At 37.6% G+C, this 6,000-nt stretch overlaps 1 protein-coding gene across 5 annotated transcripts in view; it reads right to left on the bottom strand.

Moving 5' to 3' along the window:
* Positions 1–740: 740 nt before the first annotated feature.
* Positions 741–6,000, bottom strand: part of fbxo15 (F-box protein 15) — a 37,058-nt gene continuing 31,798 nt past the window's right edge. For all 5 annotated transcript variants that reach the window (XM_018089402.2, XM_012964874.2, NM_001291718.1 and 2 more), the window contains one exon: positions 741–1,854. The gene's annotated coding sequence lies outside the window, so the exon portion shown is untranslated. The remainder of the gene's footprint in view (positions 1,855–6,000) is intronic.

Raw genomic sequence — 6,000 nt, 5'->3', positions numbered from 1 at the left:
GAGAGCGCCGCTTAAAACTACATATCTTTTGGACTATACCACAGGGTATATATAGACTTTACATCCAAAATCTGTGAGGCCTGGCCATGTAACATACAGACAGACGTTTGCAACTATTAACCTCTTTAAATGTGTTCATGTTTCAACTCTTAGCCAAAAATACTAAATTATTTAAAGAGCAACCCATCATTAACAGGTCCAAGGTTAAGACAGTTATCTCCTTAGACAGCTTTTTTGCACTTCAGTGAAGTCTTGACCTGAGTTTATTGATATTGGGCTGCTAGTTGCTGGAGAAATACTCTGGGCAACCTCCTACATATAATAAAACCTGAAGCCTGCAAGGTATAATCCAGAAACAGTTAGGAGTCAAAGGTTAAAAAACAGTGGACTGACTAACCTCAGGCAATGTTTAAGGCAATGTAGCCCACAGAGCCACAAACTATAGGAAAACTTTATAAATAAATAAAAAAAATATTTTTTTTATAAAAAAATAATAAAAGAGTTAGCATAAACAGAAACATGATTGTTTTTCATCATCATTTTTAAGTTATTTGCCCGGTGGTGACCCTCATTCTTATAAAAAAAATGTACATGTTGGTTATAGATTAAAATTCAGTACAATACGGGCTGGGCCCTAATGTTTTAATTGTGTTAAAATAAAAGCCTAAAACATTCTGGGAACTTAATACTTTAACAATGCATCTAGAGGCCCTACAGTAAATAGATACAGACTCAGTAGGTATCCTATAGTGTTATTTATTTTGTGTACAACTTCTTCATAGGTGAACAAAACAAAGAATTTTGGTTATACAATGAAAGAATGACACGTGTGGCATGAAACAAAGTCAAACAATTAGTTACATTATTATAACAAGATCATTTATGTGAAAGGACGAGATCATTTTGAAAATAACAATATTATTGTTCCTTTCCATCAGGTAAAATGTGCACCCAACAAAGGTTATAAGACACAGAGGTGAAAGAGTTGAGGGATTGTGGGAGTTTGCAGCTTACATGGCACTGTGTACATTCAGCCTTAAGCTTTGACACAAATGAAAGCCAATAGGAAAGGGGGGCGTTAACTGAAATACTTATTTATGGTCATACCCACTTTGTTTCCCCTAACAAAAAATGGAAGAAAATTGTTAAATAACAAACTTGACATGTAGAGTTAAAAAAACCAAACCATTTTTCATTAAGACAAAAAATCTGATTATCCAACAAAAATACAATTACCTCTCTAAAAAGATAATTATAACTTTAGAATGCTTGAAAATAAATTGAACTAAAAAAAAAAAAACCTACTGATGCATTGAAAGTAATGGTACACCTACAAAAATCAGGATTTTCTGATTTCTTAGCAAAATCTGTTTATTTACAAAAATCATCATTGGCTACTGCCAGATCTGAGTATGAGGATGAATAGGCAGGAAGAAGTGTTATCAGGCTGTCCCATGGCACTCCCAAGGCACCAACACTGAAAAATGCCCCAACCCTGCTGTAACTATCACCCTCCAAAGTAGGGAAGAAACTCTATTCTGGCTTACAGACTGAAAGAACCAAGTCGAAGAAAAATACAATTAGAAAATCCTGTCTGTATGTGTTAGTACATCTTCAAATTCTGACTTAGTATGATAATTTTTCTCTCTAGCCAAAATAATAAGCACTATTTTCAAATCGTTCTTACTCAGAACAAACATTTTTTAACCAAAGAAAAATAAGTTCAAAAGGAACACCAGCAACGAACAATAATAACCCTATATGGTTTATTATGGATCCTTTATTAGTGATCATCTCTCACCATCTGTATTTTCTTCACCTGGACAGCTAGTTGAAGTTTCAAGTCCGGGCAACCTAAAAAATAAATAGGCATTTCATTAAAATACCAGTATTACATTACGTTTCTGAATCCTTTAAGCATATGTAAACCCTACATTTTCCTACCACATATATAAGTTTGGCACATCTCCCCCACCCAAACCACATCATTTGTATTACATATATCCACTCGCCAACACCATCACATTTTTCCAAAACAAATAGCAGCTTTCACCCGGCAGCCATTTCTTCTCAGTGACATTTGCATCTGCAAACAGCACATGTGCGCTGTAAAGTTCATGCAATGGAAAATGCAGGTTTACACAGGCAGAACTAACTGTGATAAAAAGTTCTGCTTGGATTGAATACTGTAATGGTTAAGCTGAGCTCAGGAGAGTAGGCAAGAAAAAAAAACATGTTTTTCATAAGAGTGCACAGCTATTGCAGAGTTTCCATGGAAACCAGCATTGCCACCTCTTCATTGGCTGCTGGACTGGAGGGTTTGTTTAGTAATCTGAGATAAAAAGACCTGATCATGCTCAATTAGCCAAGTGCCAAAGCAAATTTCCAAGGAAGCCCCCTTCCCCTTCCCAAGTGGGTTAGAGAGGGAATCCAAAGTGATTAAGGGGATACTCAAGCCTTACTATTAACTTTTGAACAACATGAGTGGCAGGTATTTAAAGATCTCAAAGAGGCTATTCACTGGTTATTTTTTTGTAGGGGGTTTACATGTCCTTTAAAGAGGCACATAAAAGTATGCAAATGTAAAAAATTTCAGAAATCATGGCACTTATTGCAGTAGAAAAAGGCTTTCCTTTGTAAGACAAAGGCAATAAGCTTACATTATGTTAAAATGAACCCAAAGGAAAAAGAGGCCACAGGTAGGCCAGCGTTCACCATCAAAAAAGGGCATTACTGGTAGCATTCTGGACTTGTCCAAACTGATGGACTGCCTCTGAGAAAATATAGAGCTGGCTACTGACACTTGCTATGTTACATGTAGTTCAAAGTAATAAGTTTAGACCCATCTGTTGTGAAACAAAACAATTTTCTAACCTCCGCTGCAAGTGGTGAGTAAGTAATCCAGTTTTGCACAATGAAAATTTCTGGGAAATAACCTATTAAGGAGTGATGCCCTTGAGGACAAGGAGAAGTAAAGAAATAATGGCACATTTAAATTATTACTGGTTTAATATCAAGGTACATGTGCAGAATGATAAATTCTTAACTTACTGTCCAGCATTTCAATAAACCTTTTCCATTATTTGCAAGTTTGCTCTATTCCAAACTGCAGTGCCTAGTGTTGTGCTATATTTATGATATGCACGCATATTTTAATTTCTTATGAAACACTTTTAGGTCTATGGCACAAAGGTCGGTTTCCAATGATGCCTGCAATGATTAGCAGCGTGGGAGGTCAGGATGAAATGCTCAAAATCACCCCCTGTTAGTTTTTATAGCAATAACTGCAATCACTTCTCAGGGTTTTTTTTCCATGGAAAAGTGTCAGTCCCTGTTTTTAAGCAAAAAAAGCTCTTTTTGAGCAGAGGCCACTGATTACCTCTATTGTCTACCATATACATTTTCTATATGCCTGTATACTCTGCTTGAGCGCCATGGTGGTCAATTCCCTGTCACAGGCCTGGGCAAAAACTGAAATGTACATTTGATTATGATGATCTTGTAATTTAAGTTTTCAGTAATATTTGTATAGATCCACTCTGTATATATATGGCTGTCATTGTGAAATGAACATTGGGCGGTGTAGCCAAAGAAAAGGAATGAGACATTGATCAGGTGCCAGTATTTCTATAGAAACTCATTTGTCTACGTCAACAATCATATGAATTGACTACATTTTCCTTTATATTAAATATTTAAGGGAATAAGTCTCCCAAGCAAAACATCTACCTTTCAGGAAATAACATGTAAGTCTATTTCCCCTAATGGAAAACAATTTCAGTAAAGAGCTTACATTCATATTTATTTCCTACAGAAAATAAACCTTTACTTATCCATGGGAAAAATAAACACACAAATCCTTTTGAAAGGAAAATGCACAATATCAAGTCCCTGTCTGAGACGGAGAAAGCTAAAATTGATGTTTCTGCATTCACAACCATCTAGAGTGGCTTTGCCATGGTTTACCCAAATGTTGCTGGACTACAGATAGATACAGTGGCTTGCAAAAGTATTCGGCCTCCTTGAACTTTTCCACATTTTGTCACATTACAGCCACAAACATGAATCAATTTTATTGGAATTCCACATGAAAGACCAATACAAAGTGGTGTACACGTGAGAAGTGGAACGAAAATCATACATGATTCCAAACATTTTTTACAAATAAATAACTGCAAAGTGGGGTGTGCATAATTATTCAGCCCCCTTTGGTCTGAGTGCAGTCAGTTGCCCATAGACATTGCCTGATGAGTGCTAATGACTAAATAGAGTGCACCTGTGTGTAATCTAATGTCAGTACAAATACAGCTGCTCTGTGACGGCCTCAGAGGTTGTCTAAGAGAATATTGGGAGCAACAACACCATGAAGTCCAAAGAACACACCTCACAGGTCAGGGATAAAGTTATTGAGAAATTTAAAGCAGGCTTAGGCTACAAAAAGATTTCCAAAGCCTTGAACATCCCACGGAGCACTGTTCCACCGATCATTCAGAAATGGAAAGAGTATGGTACAACTGTAACCCTACCAAGACAAGGCCATCCACCTAAACTCACAGGCCGAACAAGGAGAGCGCTGATCAGAAATGCAGCCAAGAGGCCCATGGTGACTCTGGATGAGCTGCAGAGATCTACAGCTCAGGTGGGGGAATCTGTCCATAGGACAAATATTAGTCGTGCACTGCACAAAGTTGGCCTTTATGGAAGAGTGGCAAGAAGAAAGCCATTGTTAACAGAAAACCATAAGAAGTCCCGTTTGCAGTTTGCCACAAGCCATGTGGGGGACACAGCAAACATGTGGGAGAAGGTGCTCTGGTCAGATGAGACCAAAATGGAACTTTTTGGCCAAAATGCAAAACGCTATGTGTGGCGGAAAACTAACACTGCACATCACTCTGAACACACCATCCCCACTGTCACATATGGTGGTGGCAGCATCATGCTCTGAGGGTGCTTCTCTTCAGCAGGGACAGGGAAGCGGGTCAGAGTTGATGGGAAGATGGATGGAGCCAAATACAGGGCAATCTTGGAAGAAAACCTCTTGGAGTCTGCACAAGACTTGAGACTGGGGCGGAGGTTCACCTTCCAGCACGACAACGACCCTAAACATAAAGCCAGGGCAACAATGGAATGGTCTTTCACGTGGAATTCCAATAAAATTGATTCATGTTTGTGGCTGTAATGTGACAAAATGTGGAAAAGTTCAAGGGGGCCGAATACTTTTGCAAGCCACTGTATTAAACATTCTGGAAGCTTTAGTCTAACACCAGCTTAGATGAATTCCTGAAGCAATATTGGTAGTTAAAACTTTTGCACAGCTTTTCAGAGCCAGCTACCCACTGAAATCAAGTGGATCTTCAACTGAGAATCCAGTTTATTACACACACACACACACAGGTTAATGATATGTATTGCTGTGATCAATAAATTACATTGGTTTTCTAGGACTAAGCAGAGCTGATGTTTACAGTGAAAAACTGTAAAAGCCAAATCTCCCTGTGAGAGAGAACATCTGTAGCTCTAGAAAGAAAATTTTGAAATTGCAAATCAAGGAATGCTTCCACCGCAATCACTGCTTTCACTGGTTAACCCTCCTTAGAAACATTTATATAACAGCAGACCCATGAATGTCTTTAAAACTAATGAACGGGAGAAGCGATAAAGGGGTTATGGAAACAAAACTTTTTGGTCCACTAGGTGGAAGCAATCAGTAAAGCATCTAAGATTTGTAGGTTTCCTATTTGGAAAAATTAGATTATATTTGAATATAAAATCTTGAATTGGTTTATAATCAAAGTCAAGGAATAATATCAGCTTAACAAAAATAAATTGGGGAATCTAATATGTATTGGTTTTGGAAAAATCGTTGCAATGGGACTAAAATGGTGCCTTAGCATTTTTTGTGACAGGTTTGCAACTGCAAATTTTTGTTTGTGCAGGTGCAGAATGAATGTCACAGTCACAATTATACCATCTTTAAGCAGGTGTTAAACATTCGCAATA

Source organism: Xenopus tropicalis, chromosome 6 (assembly GCF_000004195.4).
Source record: "Xenopus tropicalis strain Nigerian chromosome 6, UCB_Xtro_10.0, whole genome shotgun sequence".
Classification (NCBI taxonomy): domain Eukaryota; kingdom Metazoa; phylum Chordata; class Amphibia; order Anura; family Pipidae; genus Xenopus; species Xenopus tropicalis.
The sequence above is the reverse complement of the archived record's forward strand: the minus strand, read 5'-3'. Positions and strand labels throughout refer to the sequence as shown.